The 16,900-nt window shown below is 53.6% G+C and overlaps 1 long non-coding RNA gene across 2 annotated transcripts; it reads right to left on the minus strand.

The window, feature by feature from the left end:
- Positions 1–389: 389 nt before the first annotated feature.
- Positions 390–16,314, minus strand: LOC135970054 (uncharacterized). Of its 2 annotated transcripts, none has more exons than XR_010585494.2 (3): positions 16,150–16,314; positions 15,834–15,966; positions 390–644 (listed from the first exon to the last, which is right to left on the minus strand). It is a non-coding gene; the product is annotated as an uncharacterized lncRNA (long non-coding RNA). The 2 variants fall into 2 exon arrangements; XR_010585495.2 differs by lacking the exon at positions 390–644 and adding an exon at positions 13,239–15,686.
- Between the last annotated feature and the right edge of the window lie 586 nt (positions 16,315–16,900).

Raw genomic sequence — 16,900 nt, forward strand, 5'->3', positions numbered from 1 at the left:
GTTTCATTTCTTTTATTCTGTAACAGGCAGTCTGGGAAGCATTCTGGACACGTGACCTGCGCTGTCACAGTTCCTCCTTGCAGGATCGCAGATGTTTGGAGATTGTAGTGATAACTGTTATCATTGAGAATGTCATCCTCTCAGGCTCTAATAAGGCAGGATTTATTCAGTGTTAATTTGTTAAAGACAACTGTTTTTCTAGCCAAATCCATGGTAGACGTTTCTCCTGGCAGTGTTGCTGGGGGTATCCCGTGGCTTAGTCTTAGGGAAGCACACGCCTTTAAATACTGCTGAAGAGAACCCAAAGCGCACCGGAGCACTTTTGCCTTACGGGGTGTTAGTCACTGATACACATCTCAGTCAGACCTGATGGATTCTTGACCCCTTCCTTTCTTAATTTTTTAATTTTATTTTTAATTTTTGTTTTTTAAGAGCACAACCCCTCAGGTGGCCACCATGAATCTCTGGTGTTTTCAGCTGGTTGAAGCCTATTTGCCGTCTCTGGTTCAAACATATTCGAAACCTGATGATGCTTCCCTCGGTTGTTCTGCTGTGTGACCTCCGCGCCCGCAGGGTTCAAGAGTGTCAAAGCTGGGAGCCGCCTTCACAACTACCAGGGTTTCCGGAACCTCCTTTATCTAGCCCTGGGGACGGAAGAGATGTCATCAGAGGTGAAGGCTTATTGGTTTACATGCCATTGATAATGAACGAGGAGGTTTTCTTTTATATAAGGGGAGCTTCTTATAATGTGCTTTAGTAGGGTAAAGAAGCTTTTGAGGTTTGCTTTCTCTGGAAGGATAATTTGTGATCCTGCTGTTGCTTTCAACAAAAATATAATTTGCATACCAGTGCATGTTGTGTTACTGAGCACTGGCTGACAAATGGTTCTTAACTCGTCATTCACTCAGTCATTCTTTCTTGAATGGCATATGTGTGCCAGCCGTAGTAGGAACTTGCTAGGCTCTAGGACTAACCCTTATGAAACGGGGGTCCTGGGGGAAGCAAATGCATATAACTATAAACGTTTGTGGGGATATCAGAGGGGGTGCCTATAGGTGCAAAGCTTCGTTCATTCATTGTCCCATCTAGGAGGTTTTGTGTCTTAGCAACGTGTTCCATAGCAACACATCCCTGTATCAAAACATTCATCATATTATTTTGATATTCTCTGCTTAGGTATGTATTTTTCCCACTAAGTTTAGAACTGGTTAAGGACAGGCTATGGGGTATGTAATATATGTACACACACACACAGATATATATATTACCATAGTAAATATACAATATAGATTTATATATACACACACATATATATTTCTCCCTCTATATACACAAAACACACACACACACGTATACACACACACATATATATGAAATACACACACACACACACACACACACACACTTCTGCCAAGCACAGAAAGTCAAAACTAGGCAAGGGTTCTTTAAGTGTTCATGAAAAAATAGATGTGCTTAGTTGAGAGCGTCCTTAAGTTGCCAGGGGAAATACAGGATGGATTCACTAAGGGAGATTTTTTTTCTTTCTTTCTTTAACTCTTGAATTCGAAATAATCCAGACTTATTGAACAGTTGCAAAAATAGTACAGAGAATTCCCGTATGGTCTTCCCTCAGATTCCCCAAACATTTCACCCCATTTGCACTTTCTTTTTCTCTCTCTGTGGATATATATTTTTTTTTTCTGAAATGTTTGAGAGTGGAAGGTAGAATGCAGGGCAGGGTGAAAGGCGGAAGGAGAGAGTTGGGTTGGGAGGCTGTTTTTTTTTTTAACCTTCTGAGATGGAGTTTCGCTCTTGTCATCCAGGCTGCAGTGCAATGGCACGATCTCGGCTCACTCTAACCTCTGCCTTCTGAGTTCAAGTGATTCTCCTGCTTCAGCCTTCTGAATAGCTGGGATTACAGGCACCCACCACCATGCTCGGCTAATTTTTTGTATTTTTAGTAGAGGGGTTTCACCATGTTGTCCAGGCTGGTCTTGAACTCCTGACCTCTGATGATCCACCTGCCTTGGCCTACCAAAGTGCTTGGGATTACAGGCGTGAGCCACTCTGCCTGGCGATTGGGAGGCTTTTACAGTAACCCAGAGCGCTATGATGAGGGCTGGACGTGGTTGGAAATGATGAGGAAGGTGAGAAGGGGTTAGGTCTGGCATTTATTTTGAAAGGAGAGTCTCTCTCTTGGATGACAAGAGAGAGAAAAAGAAGTTTTAAGGATGATGTCAAGGATTTTGGCCTGAGTAACTGGAAGGCTAGAGATGCTGTTATTGGGATCGGGAAGACTATGGGAGGAGTGGGTTATAGCAGGAGGAATCAAAAGTGCATTTTGGGCATGCTAAATTTGAGGTCCAAAAAGAGATGTAAAGAAGTGTTGGCTGGACGCGATGGCTCACCCCTGTAATTCCAGCATTTTGGGAGGCTGAGGCGGGCAGATCACCTGAGGTCAAGAGTTCGAGACCAGCCTGATAATTATTAAAATTGATCATTGATGTTTACTAATTAATCATATTATTGCTTCTAATATCGAGGGAGTGTACACCTACCTGTGATGTTGTTCCTAATATCCAGGGACAGAGAGCATGATCTTAGTTTTAATATCGCAGTAGGTGTACACTCACACTGTGACACTGATCCTAATATCCAGGGAGTAAAGTATGACATGATTCCCAACATAGCAATGAATGGACAGTCACCCGGTGATATTGCTCCTAATACTCATGGAAGAAGCGTATGATATTACTCCCAATATCGCAGGGAGGGTACAGCTCTCCTGTGATATGGTTCCTAGTATCTGGAGGGGGAGAGGATGATAATAATTCCAGTATCGTAGGCAGTGTTCACCCGCCCTGTGATATTGTTATTAATATCCTGGAAGGGAGAGGATGATATGACTCCCCATAGAGCAGGAGGCGTACATCCTGGGATATTATTCCTAATATCCATGGAGAGGAGAGGCTGATATTACTCCCAATATGGCCGTGGGTGTACATCCATCCTGTGATATTCTTCTTAATATTCCAAGGCTGAGAGGTTGATATTACTCCCAGTATCGCAGACACTGTAGACCCCCGTGTGATACTCTTCCTGCTATCCGGAAGGGGAGAAGATGGTATTAATCCCCATATCACGGGAGGTGAACACCCACTCTGATATCTTTCCTAGTATGCAGGAGGAGAGAGGATAATATTATTCCCAATATTGCAGAAGATGTACACGCCCCCCCATGATATTGTTCTTAATATTCCAAGGCACAGAAGACGATATTACTCCCCATATCACAGAAAGTATACACCCCCCAGTGATGTTGTTCCCATGATCCAGGAGGGAAGAGGATGATATTACTTTTTTTTGAGATGGAGTCTCGCTCTGTCGCCCAAGCTGGAGTGCAGTGGCCGGATCTCAGCTCACTGCAAGCTCCGCCTCCCGGGTTTACGCCATTCTCCTGCCTCAGCCTCCCAAGTAGCTGGGACTACAGGCGCCCGCCACCTCGCCCGGCTAGTTTTTTGTATGTTTCAGTAGAGATGGGATTTCACCGTGTTAGCCAGGATGGTCTCGATCTCCTGACGTCGTGATCCGCCCGTCTCAGCCTCCCAAAGTGCTGGGATTACAGGCTTGAGCCACCGCGCCCGGCCCTCGGATGATATTACTTTCAACCCCTGCACCCTGCAATGCTCTCACCCTGCAACACCGACACCCAGCTGAACCTGACATGGAACCAGAGGTGCTGGCTGGGGGTGTTCATTGCTTCTCTTTTCTCCCTTGCCAGACTCAGTAGAGGAAGCTGAGACTGAGCAGCCGCAGGAACAAGGTGGGTTTTGCGCGTGGCTCAGGCTTCCTCTGGTTATGAGCTGGGCCTTGGGGTAACGCGGGGGGTGGTGACAGAGCTGAGTACGGTGGGCATTGGATGCGACAGTCACCCCTCTGTGGTGTGGGCTGGGGGCTTGGAGGATGTCGCCTGAGGTGGGCCTGAACCTCCCGTCTACTCTGGCACTGGAGGCCGTGGGGTCCCACACTTCTTCCAATGAACATGCTGACCCCCGCCTGGTCCCCGACCGAGGTGGGGCATCCTTTCCAGTGCTGGGGCCCACATATAGCTGTGGGTTCCTTCTTCATGACCTGGAGAAGCTGCAGTTCACCCTGTGCTCTGCCTCAGAGATGGGAGGCCACACTGCCCTCAGCGGGTAGCAGAATTCAGAGCCTTAGGTTGCAGGGGCCTCAACTGATGTCCCTGAAAGGTCTGCTCCTTCCTGAGGGGCTGATTCAGGGAGGCCCTCCCGTCTCCCCTCTGCGGCTCTGTCTCTTCCCCTCAGGGTCCACATGTGGACAGCCTGGTGATGTGGACGCACCAAGGGCTCTTGGAACTTCCCGGGGAATGGGATCCATCCCAGTACATTTGGGATGCAGGCACAAGGTTCCAGAGGAGGCCCGGGAAGCCAGTGGGGAAGGGAAGGTTGTTGTAGGTTTGCCTCAGGGAGGGGGTGGTTCCACCCTCTGCCAAAGTCTCTGGAGCAAAGGCAAGTGGCTCTCCAGCTGCCCCGGAGGCCAGGGTAGTGGCTGGGAGGGGCTGTGTGCAGAGTGTGCCAGGCCCCACCCACAAGTGGGGCTTGTAGGGTCCTGGGGTGGCAGAGACTGAGCGTAGGAATGTGAGCTTCAGGCCACAGAAGCCACAAAAGGGTGAGTGGCGTGATGGTGGGGCAGCACTTGGCCCCGGGTTAGGGAAGTCTCTTTAGTCTAGAACCAGAGGGTTGAGAGGATTTAGTCAAGTAATAGGTGGTGGATGAGGGGCTGGTGGTGGAGGGGGGGCTGGTGATGTAGCCTGTGTGAAGGCCCAGGGTTGAGGGAGTGGGGGTGAGTGCTGGTGAGCGGAGGTTTGATGGGGTGAGTGAATGAGAGTGTGAGCGGGGATGAGTGGGGTGTGAGTGGGGGTGAGTGAATGGGGTGTGAGTGAACAGGAGTGTGAGCGGGGATGAGTGGGGTGTGAGCGGGGATGAGTGAGTGGGGTGAGTGAGTGGGAGTATGAGCGGGGGTGAGTGAGCGGGAGTGTGAGCAGGGATGAGTGGGGTGTGAGCAGGGGTGAGTGAGCAGGGCTTATGCAGGGAGGTGCAGAGTTGACAGTGGGTGGGTTGGGTGCTGGATGGTGAGAAGCTCTTCTGGAGAGCTAAGCAGGGCCTGGGGCCTCAGGCTGTGGCTTGGCCTTTTCCCCAAGAGCACTGGGGAGCCATGGGGTGCTATTGAACAGTCACTGCAGACTGAGCAGTGAACGGACAGTAGGTGGGCAGGGCTGTCCGAAATCTAGGCCGCAGAGGATAGATGAGGAAGTTGAGTCCAGGAAAATGGCTGAGTCGAGGGATACTGTTGAGTCCCCTCTGTCTTGCAGCGCTTTGTCATGGCATCGTGAGACCACTCAGAGGTGCCTCCTGTGGCCTGGGCCAGGAAGGACTGTGACGAAACCTGCCCATTTCCCAGCAGAGGCCTGGCACCCACTCCTGGCCCTAGGAGGGATGAGATTTTGGAAAGGACCGTGTGAAGGGGCCCTGGTCCCACATATCTGCCCAAGGAGGGTTGGGGGGTTCTGACCCAGGCTTCTTCCCCAGGGGCATTCTCTGACTGGAAGGAGACCCTCCAGGAACCCAGCGCCCCAGCCCCCACTGCAGCCTCCGGTGGCTCCTGGCACAACAGCCTGTGACACCTCCTCCTACGAGGCCCTCCCCGGGGTGCTGGGTGATTCAGACTCGGAAATGCAGGCCAGGGAACGGGGATCATGCTTCCCTGTCTCCCCACCCTGAGCTGAACAGTCGAGGAGACCGAGGGCGGCGCTGATACCCCACATGCTACTTGGGGTCATTTTTGAGTCACTTTCGGTAGTTTGTGTCCTTCTAGGAGTGTGGCTGTTGTGTCTGGATGGCCTGATTTCTTGGTGTACAATTGTTCGTGGTGTTTTCATGGAATCCTTTTATTTCTGTCAGGTCGGCAATAATGTTTCCTCTTTCATTTCTGATTTTAGAAACTTGGGCTTTTAATTATTTATTTATTTTTATTAAAGTTGGGGTCTCATCATATTCCCCCAGGCTGGTCTTCAATGCTGGCCTCAGCGATCCTTCCACTTCCGCCTCACAAAGCACTGGGATGACAGGCGTGCGCCATGGTGCTCAGTCTCTGATTTTAGTCATTTGTGTCCTGTCTTTCTTTTCTTGGTTAGTCTGGTGAAAGATTTGTCAATTTTGTTATTATTTTCAAAAAACCCACCTTCGGTTCTGTTGATTATGTCTTGTTTTTCCATTCTCTGTATTTTTACTTCCCATTTCCACTCTCACATTTATTATTTTCTTCCTTTTATTCACTTTGCGTTTAGTTCTTTTTCTAGTTTCTCAAGGCGGAAGGTTAGGTTTTTGATTTGAGATTTTTCTTCTTTCTTTGAATGTAGACATTTACAGTTATAAATTTCCCTTTCAGCACTGTCTTAGCTGCATCTTGGAATTTTTGATACGCTGTGCTTTTTTTTTTTTTTTTTTTTTTTTTAAGACAGAGTTTTGCTCTATTGCCAGGCTGGGGTGTAGTGGTGCAATCTTGGCTCAATGGAACTTTTACCCAGATTCAAGCCATTCTCATGCCTCAGCCTCCCGAGTAGCTGGAATTACAGATGTATGTGCACCACCACCACCCCCGCCTAATTTTTTTTTTTTTTTTTTTTTTAAATAGAGACAGGATTTCAGCATGTTTCCCAGGCTGATCTCAAACTCCTGGACTCAAGCGATCCTCCCGCCTCGACCTCCCACAGTGCTGGGATGAGAGGCGTGAGCCACCGTGCTAGCCCGGGCTGTGCATTTGTTTGCATTCTTCTCCAATTAGTTTTCGGTTTCCCTGATGGTCTCTTTGACTCACTGGTTGTTTAGGAGTGTGTAATTTCCACATATTTTTGAATTTCCCACATTTCCTTCACTGTCGATTTCGAATGTTCATGCCAGTACAGCTGAAGAACACCTCTGCTTTGGTCTCAGTCCTTCTCCATTCACTGAGGCTCATTTTGTGGCCTGGCACATGGTCTGTCATGGGGAATGTCCCATGGGTGCTCGAGAGGACTGTGTATTCAGCTGTTGTTGGGAGGCGTGTGTGACAGATGTCCATTCAGATGTCCATTCAGCATACCTGGTTTCCTGTATTAATCTCCGGAATGTTTCTCACACTAGAAAATCAGAAGCTTTCCACCGTTCCCAGCGCCCTGGCTTTGGGAGAGGCCAGTGAGCCTGTGGCTTGGGAGCCTGGTTGCATGAGAGAAGCATGTGTGGGAACACCAGGGGCCGGCTTTGAATCCCATTCCCCCAACATGATGCCGTGTGTGGCAGACATGACGCTTGGCTTTGCTCTCTGCGAGTTCCATCTGTGACAGGGGCTACTTGTGCCCCTGGCCTCATCAGCTCAGGCTGAAGGTGGCCCTGGTCCTGACCAGAGGGACTTTGTGAAGCAGAAATAGATGGCCTGGTGCAGGGACCGAGCCTGGCCCGGACCTCAGCCCTGGGAGTTGTAAAGAAGGCCGGCCTGTACCATGAGCATCTGCACCAAGCTGTGCCCATGTCACGGTGTGCTTTGCATCTGCCCTTGCACAGGTGCATGGCCTGTCTGCGCTCAGGCTCCCCGCCTATGGGACCCAGGCTCACAGAGGTATGAAAGAGGCAAGCATGGCGCAGGGGCCTCCGAGAACAGCCAGCCTCGCTTCAATGCTGGGAGACTAACATCTTCCCTTTTGTCTTCTGCCCAGGCCAGCTGCGGGCCGTCCAGTGGCTGTGCTACTTCTACAGCGTCATCATGCCCAGGAAGGCCCAGTGTGTCATCTACCACAAGCTCCAGCTCTCCCTGACCCACAAAGTGGCCGACAAGGTGCTGGAGGGGCAGATCCTGGAGACCATCAGTCAGCTCTACCTGTCCCTGGGCACGGAGTGGCAAGGGCTGGCTTTGCAGTGGTGGAGGTGGGGGCGGGCAGGGCAGGGAGGGGAGCACGGGGAAGCTGGCCCAGGGCGCCATCAGCCCCTCTCCTTTTGATCATTTGGTTATTTGGCATCAGATGCTTTGAGCTGGTGGGCCTGGGGTCGTCCCAGGGCTGCTGCTGGCCCGTGAATCCCAGCTTGAGCCTCCCTTGTTGGGTCAAAGGTCATCTCAACCCCAGCAGAGGCAGTACGGGCACTCTGGACTGTTCTTCCTATTATGGTAGCTTTTGTCATCTGACCTCTGCCTGCCCTGAATCTTCACTCCTGGCCTTCATCTGTCCCCTTAAATGTGACCACAGCAGCCACCTGTGGCTTCTCTCCCACAGAAGACAGAGCCAGTTGTGTCACCTGCTTCCCTGGGGCAGGGTTTCAAGGTCTCACGTCCCATATGTGGCCTACTTCTCTTCACCCAAGCATCCTGACCTGGTGGGGTAACCATGGCCCTGGCCACCCCACCCATAGGGCCCAGTGACATTGCTGCAGTCACACCCCACTCGAGTGTTGGACTTACTGAGAGAACAGGGAAGGAGCCAGATTCCATGGGGACCTGGGAGACTGGCTCCAGTCTTGGCCTCAGGTTCACAGAAGGAAAATGGGCCAGTGTGCTAGAGCCATGCTTCTCAAAGTGTAGTCCCTGGACCAGTAGAGCAGCATCCGTGTCACCTAGGAGTTTGTGGCAAGTGGGAGTTCTAGGGCCTGCCCCAGGCCTGTGGAGCCGGAAGCTCTGGGGGCAGGGCCAGCAAGCTATAAGGACAGGCCTCTGGGTGACTGTGATGCCTGCACACCTTGAGAATCATCGGCCCAGATAGCCTCTGAACACTAACGGCTCCTGGTGCATCTGGAGAAGACACAGGCCATGTCTGGGAGGCAGGGGAGATGGACTAGCACACTCCTCCTGCCACAGGGCAGCATGATGCTCGATTCCCTCAGAAGGATGTCCTTCATCTTTTCCATGCCGTGTGTGTTCACCCTGGCCCTCCCAGCAGCCTGGGAAGGGCAGAACACTGCACACACAAGAGGGCTGTTCCCAATCTGCACATTCCAGGTTCATCTGTCGCCAGACCCACGGGAGGAGGCAGACTGGTTCCAGGAGGATGAGAGCCCTTGTTCTGACACCTGTGTCTGATTCCAGGGCCTACAAATCCGCTCTGGACTACACCAAACGAAGTCTGGAGATTTTCATTGACCTCCAGAGGAAAGAGGAGGAGGCGCATGCCTGGCTGCAAGCAGGGAAGATCTATTACATCCTGCGGCAGAGCGAGCTGGTGGACCTGTACATCCAGGTGAGTGACAAGGGATGCAGGAGGACCCCTGTGCTGTTCACTCTCTGTCCATCCACCCATCCATTCATCCTTCCATCATCTGTTTACCTGCTCATCCTTCTATCCATCATCTATCCATCATCTTCCCATACACCTGTGGGTCCTTCCATCCATCCATCCATCCTTCCATCATCCATCCATTCACCTGTTCGTCTTTCCATGCAACCATCCATCCATCCATCCTTTTATCATCCATTCATTCACCTCTCCATCCATCTATTCACCTGTTCGTCCATCCATCCATCCATCCATCCATCCTTCCATCTTTCCATCATCCATCCAACTGTTCATCCTTCTATCCATCCATCATTCTTCTGTTCACCTCTTGGTCCGTCCATCCATCCATCCTTCCATCTTTCCGTTATCCATCCAACCATCTTCCATCCATCCATGATCCATCCATTCATTCATCATCCATCCTTTTATCCTCCATCCATCCATTCACCTGTTCATCCATCCCTCCATCCATTCTTCCATCCTTCCATCATCCATTCACCTGTTCATTCTTCCATCCATCCATCCTTCATCCATCCATTCAACCATATATCCATCCATCCATCCACTCATCTCCTGTTCATCCTTCCATCCATCCATTCATCCATCCTTCCATCCATCCATCTTTCCATCATCCATCCATTCATCTGTTCATCCTTCCATCCATCATCCATCCATCCATCCTGTTATCATCCATCCATTCACCTGTTCATCCATCCATCCGTCCATTCATCCTTCCATCAACTATCCATTCACCTGTTCACCTATCCTTCCATCCATCCACCATTCATCCATCTGTCCATTTATCCATTCATCTGTTCATCTTTCCATCCATCCATCATCCATCCATCTGTCCATTCATCCATCCTTTTATCTATCCATTCACCTGTTGTTCCATCCATCTGTCCGTTCATCCTTCCATCCATCCATCATCCATCCACATATCTATTTATCCATCATCTATCCATGCTTCCATCATCCATCCATCCATGCTTCCATCATCCATCCATCCACCTGTTCATCCATCCATTCTTCCATCATCCATCCACCCACCTATCTACCTATTAATCCATCCCTCCATTCATCTATCTATTTGTTTATCCATACATTCGTCTATCCACCATGTATCCATCCACATGTACATACAACATCTACCCTCCACCCATCCATACATTATCTACCCACCCATACATACGTACAGACATACACACATCATTCCATCCATCCATCCAAGCATTAATCTAGCCACACGCCCATCCATCCATCCATGTGTCTACATCTTCTCATCCATTCATTCATCCATCCACTCATTCCTAAACCGCTGCTGAGTACCTGTTGTGTGCCTTTTCCCTCCCTCCAACTGGTTCCCTCACATCCTCCCCCAGTGGCCAGCATTTTTTCCCTGAGGGCAGAGGCGTGGCCCCTCACAGTGCACAGCATCTGCTGGTATACAGCACATGCTCAAATAATGCGACCACTCAGTTAACACACAGAACTTGCTCCAAGCGACACGTGGCACATCTCCTTAAAAAATGAATCTATCATAGTGGCTGTTTTCAGAGGCTTTCCCAAACACAGTGTGATCTGGAACAAATTGTGAAGCCCACGAGCCTGGTGAAGTTTTCATTATTGAGCACCTGCTGTATACCTCCTTGAGGTGAGGAGAAGGATCAAGAGCTCATGGCCAGGAGGAGACCAGGCCCACCCACAAACACTGCGGATGTGGCAGGGATGTGGCAACGCAGAAAGGAGCCAGGGGCTGGGCTCCCAGCAATCTGGGGGCCACGGAGACTGGTTTGAGTGCAGGGGGAGTGGGCTAGGGCTAGCCCTGGTGGTAGGATTCACAGGTGTCGGGCTCCTGGGCTGCAGCTGCTCTGTCACCTCCTGGCACTCAGGTGCATCAGTTCATTGTCCTCATGCCAGTGGTGGGGGCAGCCCTCATGCACAGGGTCTGAAAAATGCTCAGGTGTACCTGTAGTGTGTGAGAGGAAGGAGGCTGGCAAAGGTGCGCGTGGCCACCTCGCTAGGTGTGGGTCTTGAGGGAACTTCTGTCTCCTTTCAGGTGGCACAGAATGTGGACCTGTACACAGGCGACCCCAACCTGGGGCTGGAGCTGTTTGAGGCAGCTGGAGACATCTTCAATGGGGCCTGGGAGCGGGAGGAAGGCATGTCCTTCTACCGGGTGAGGTGGCCTGTGGGCTGATGTGGGTGGGCCTCAGTGGGGCACCTGGAGGGCTGAGGCACAGGTGTGGCACGGTAGAGGTCTCCCACCTGGAGGCAGGGCCACCCGTGCACATGAGTGTCCAAGTGGTCTCACCGGGAATGATAATGACCATGCCCCTGCCCGAGACAAACGCTCGGGGCCTGGACGTGACAATGGTTCTACCCTTGTACCTGATGACCTCAAGCAACCATGAGTGAGAAGTCCTGTCCCCATCTTCCAGATGAGGAGACTGAGGCTCAGAGAGGTACCGGGATAAGGACCCACACTTTGCCAGAGCCCAGCCTCCAGGTCTGCAGGCCAGGAGCTGAAACAGCTGCTGGATTTTCCTGGTCTCCTGTCCAGGCAGGCAGATCTGCCCAACTGGCTTCCCCGTCCGGCTGTGGGGCACAGCCCAAGGTCTCTCACGCAGTGCAGAGCTCCCTGCCTGCCTGAGCTCTGCTTCCTCTGCCTGTTCCCGCTGCTGACCACAAGGGCCGCCCAGTGTGCCCTCTGCCTTCCAGACATGCCAGGCATCTCATTGGTCCCTGTGCCAGGCTGAGTGGCACATCCCCTTTCTCTTGTGCCCTTCCCACCATCATCAACCACGCAGCTCTCTGGCTGATAAAATCCCAGTTCCCCTTCCAGCAGTCTGCCCCTTAAGGCCGGGCATCCCCTGGTGCTGTGCCAGGGTCGTCTGTCCCCCTCCAGAGACAGGGAACCCTAGGCAGGCCACATGCCCCAGCGCCTTGTGCCCCGTGGCCCATTACACAGTAGGTGTGCAGCTGACTCCCCAAGGTAGGGGGCTCTGGTCGTGCCACACCCAGGAGGAGTCGGATGTCACGTCTGTGGGTTGCCTGGAGCCGGGGAGCCCGGGAGAACCTAGACTGCATGGCTTTTGGGTTCTCCTGGTTAAAACCAGTGAACAAAGGCAGGTGGCTATGTGTAGACACAGAACTGGGCCATCCAAGTCCGACTTTGCCAAAGCTTCACAGTAGACAGGGGCAGGCCTTATTAGTTCTGCTTTGCAGATGGGAAAGTGAGTCTGGGAACCTGGAAGGGACTGGCCAGAGCTGCCCAGGTGACCACAGGTGCCTGGAGGCAAGCCAGGCAGGCAGCCCGGGGTCCGCATACCTGCTCCTGAGGGGCCTGAGCCCTCCCTGCCCCCAGGAGCCACGTCCTCACACCTGCACCTTTGGCCTGCACCCAGGGGTCCAGCTGAACGAGCGCATGGCCTACCACGGCTGGCCGCCCTGCACCATCGGCTGGGCCATGGCACGCTGGTGGAGCACTTCTACCTCAAGGCCCTGTAGCTCTGCAACTCGCCGCTGGAGTTCGACGAGGAGACCGTCTACTACGTGAACATGTACCTGGTGCTCGGTGACATCATCTTCTATGACCTGAAGGTGGGTGGCAGGGGTAGGGCACGGGGTGTTCCCAGACCCCTTGGAGTGGGATCTCCACCCAGACCCCAGAGGCCTGGGTTCCAGCCTTCCTTAGGAATGGCCCAGTGGCCTCCCTGGAGCTCTGCACCCAGCTGGAGGAGTCGGCAAGGTTAGCAGATACAACCCAGCTCCCAAGCTGGCCAGGCCCCACCCTCAAGAACTCAGTCTCAGCCAGGGAGGCTGACACATGAGTGGGCAATGGTGGCCTCTGGGTAAAGAAGGAGGATTGTAGTCAGGGGGGCCCTCCTGGAGGAGGTGACACCAAACTGAGTCTTGACAGTCAAGTGTCAATTTGCATTTAACAAAGAAAACAGGGTTGGGAGAAGGACATTTCAGAGGACGGCATCATCCTCACATTGAGTCCATGTTGTAAGATCCAACCCAAATCCTGGCGCCTCCTCTAAGAAGCCTGCCCAGGGTGCCAGCCTGCACTGAGCAACTCCTTCCTGGAGTCCCGAGACACCTTGAATCTTCACACCACCCAGGAAGGGTGGGGTGGGACCAGTGTCTTACCATTGGGTTCACAGACAGGGAAACCCCAGCTCAGGGCAGGTGTAGTGGGGCGGGGGCCCAGCCAGCCAGGCTGAGACCTTGCTGGGTCGGGTCTGTCTTGAGGGGAGGTGTTGTGCTCCCTCTGCCCCCAGCCCTGCAGGGGTAGAGAGCTGGGACTGGCAGACTCAGACCTGGGGTGTCTCCACCCCTCTGCCCAGCAGGCACGACCCCTCCTCAGCATCGCACCGGCACCGCGTCAGTGCTCCTTAGGGGCTGAGAGGCCAGGGCACTCCAGTCCAGGGGCCAAAATCTTGGGGGCCTTAGAACAACATGAGGAGCTGGGGCAGCCCTAAGACCCTGCCCCGTATCCCCCACCGCAGGCCTGGGGCTGCCCGGGAGGCCCTTCCCCAGTGCTGGCGACACCTGGTGATCAGAAGTGGTCCCTGTGGCCTCCCAAGTCCCAGCCAGACAGGGAGGTGCCAAGTGTCAGGCCCAGAGGGACACTGCTCACTGCCCAGGGGCTCTCCTGGGACCCAGGGGGACCGACCTCCCAGAAGAGGCCTTTATCTCACTTGGTCAAGCCTGCTGCCCACTCCACCTGTCCAGGAGAAAGGAAAGGGCCAAGTAGTACCTGAGAGGCCAAAGTCCATGGTTGGGGTCGAGGGGCAGAGGCCTCCTTCACCTCCTTCCCATGCACAGCCCTCTGGGCCTCATCCTGACTATGCTGTCAGCGCAGGCCAGCTTCCCACAGGGAGGCCCCCTCAGAATTCCCCAAGGGCGGCTGTCTTTCCAAGGCTACACCCTCCTCCTTGTACAGGAGACTCTGGACCCAGGGCCCAGAGGAGTGGGAGAAAAAGCCGGGCTGGATGGGGCCTGGAAGGCTGGCAGAGAAGCAGAGGTAAATGGGCATCTTTGCCAATTGCCTCTAAAATGGGGTCCCCTTTAGTCTACACATGAGAGTGAGCCCAGGAATAGGGTGGATTAGATGTGTCCTGGCTCAGCCTGCTGCTCACTAGCTGCTTCACACACTACAAGCACACGGAAATGCACACGCAAATGCACATGCACACACAGACACGCGCACACACAGGCACACACACAGGCACACAAACATGCACAAGCACACACACAGGCACACGCAGAGACATATGCTTTGGCTGGCTCCTTCCTGTTTAGTTGAGAAGCCCCCACCCCTTCAGGAAGCCTTTGCCTTCCATCCCTGGCTGAGTCTGGGGTCTCCTGGGCTTCCCTCTGCCACAGCCCGGGCCATCCTCTGTGGTCAGTGTTCACTCCCAGGTCCCTCAGGCTGGGAGCAAGGACGTTAGGCTCAGCCACACACCCAGCACAGAGTCCAGTGTTCGGCTGGGCTGGGGGCATTGGATGAGCAGTGGCGGTGACTCGGGGCCTTCTCACGCCCCTGCTCCGTGTGTGGGGCGGGGCAGTGAGGGAATGGACTGCTGCATCTTGGACTTTCTCATTGGCCCTGGGAGCCATCTTGAGATGGTAAAGAGGAACAGGCCAGGCATGGGTCTTAGAGAGGTCCCTTGGGTGACCCCCATGTGGAGGAGGTGCCTGGAGAGAAGCCGGGTGGGGGATGGGAGGGTCAAGGAGGAGGTCTGGGAGACGGCATCCCAACCCAGGTATGGTGAGTTTGAGCCAAAGATGCATTGAAAATGGGAGTGGATGTCTGGGGAGTCACACTCCGTCAATATTTCAGGGAACATTGCCAGAGAGGACACCTGTGAGATGGTTTTGTACCTGGCCTGTCCCGTGGAGGGCCTGGAAATGGTCAGCATGGACAGGGGCCAGAGGGGAGCCTGGGTCACTCAACGCTGTGCCCCTGCTGTGGCTTGGAGCCACGGGTCCTGCATGGAACTGTCAGAGCAGGCAGGATCTGCCCTGACCTCAGCCCATGGGGAAAGCAGCCACTGCCTACAGAGAGGGTGGCACTGGGGCAGGAGGCTTGGGGTGAGTGGGGCGTAGGGACACTCAGGAAGGCTTCCAGGGGTGTCAGGGTCATCCCCACCTCCTGCAGCTGAGACCACAGCAGTGTCACAGGCTTCGGGGCTCATGGGGTGAGCCAGCATTGGCTGGACATGTGGAATGACCTGGAGACAGGAATGGCCTCTGGGAAGACAGGCTCCGAGTCCCCCTTTTGCTGAGCATGGCCTGTCCCCTTCAGGACCCGTTTGATGCAGCCGGGTACTACCAGCTGGCCCTGGCAGCCGCCATGGACCTGGGCAACAAGAAGGGCACAGCTGAAGATCTACACGCAGCCGGCCACCATCTCCCACAACTTCCTCCTGGACCGTGAGAAGTTTATCCTCTTCTACCAGAATGCCAGGACCTTCACCAGAGCTCAACATCCGCAGGGCCAACCTACCTCCTCTGCCACTCTGCGGGTGGGCCCCCTGATTGGCCCTCCGCCACTCTCGCTGAGGACAGCATCCAAGGGAATGGGTTTTGTGCAAGGAGGATGGTCTCCTGCCTCTCCTGGTGTCTCCGTGGCTCATTTTCTGGGAAATGGAGGCATGAAAGCAGGGTTCAAATAGCAATAAATGTTTTTTTTTGCAATAACATACCGAAGTCCCCAGGGCTTCCTTCCCTGTGTGCTTTCTGGGCTGTGTCTAGGGGCCAGCTCCTTCCCTGGTGGCAGCTCTCTGATCTTGGGGATGAGAAGGACCCTGAATCCAACAGACCTGGCCAGGTCACCATGAGCCTCGGTTTCCTCGGTGGCCAGACGGGAGATGGTGGTGGAACTCCCTGGGCAGCTCCCTGCTCAGAGCTCTTACTGTACGTCTCGTGCCGCCTTTGCCTTTAACCTTCAGGCCACTGTGATCGGATGTGGGGGCTGCTAGTGTCCCTGTTCACCATTGAAGAAATAGAGGCACAGAGAGGTTAGGTGTCCGGCCCACCGTCACACAGCAGGTAGGGGCAGAGACGCAGAGCCCAGTACACTGACCACCACACCACCCTGCCAGCCTGCAGCCAGGAAGGTGTCCCCCATTAGGACCCAAAGTCAGCTCCTGGACCTCTCTTGTGGTGTCAGGAGAGCCACAGGCCAGTGAGGGTGGCGAAGGGGATCCCTCAGTCAGTGTCCTCTGCTCTCAGACTTGGTTGGGCCGATCCTGGCCAGTCCCACCTCTGGCCACTGGTCAGCCCTGCAGGAAGTGAGATGCAGGGATCTCCACCTGTGTAGACGCTGCTACTCAGTATTGAAAGCCTTATCTGGGCTGACCCCAGCCATCCCCACATGCCCCTCCCCTTCCGGCCCCTGGCCCTCATCCTAGTCCCAGGAATCCCAGGTTTTCCTTCTTGGAATCTCTTGGCCCCAGGGAACACGGCTCACACGGTCTCTTTGCCAGTTTACGCAAGAAAACCGAGGTTCAGAGACTATGGGTGTCCCACGTGATTCTCACATACACTGCATTCTCCCAGGCCCCTTTTTTA

The sequence above is a fragment of the Macaca fascicularis genome, chromosome 3 (genome assembly GCF_037993035.2).
Source record: "Macaca fascicularis isolate 582-1 chromosome 3, T2T-MFA8v1.1".
NCBI lineage: Eukaryota > Metazoa > Chordata > Mammalia > Primates > Cercopithecidae > Macaca > Macaca fascicularis.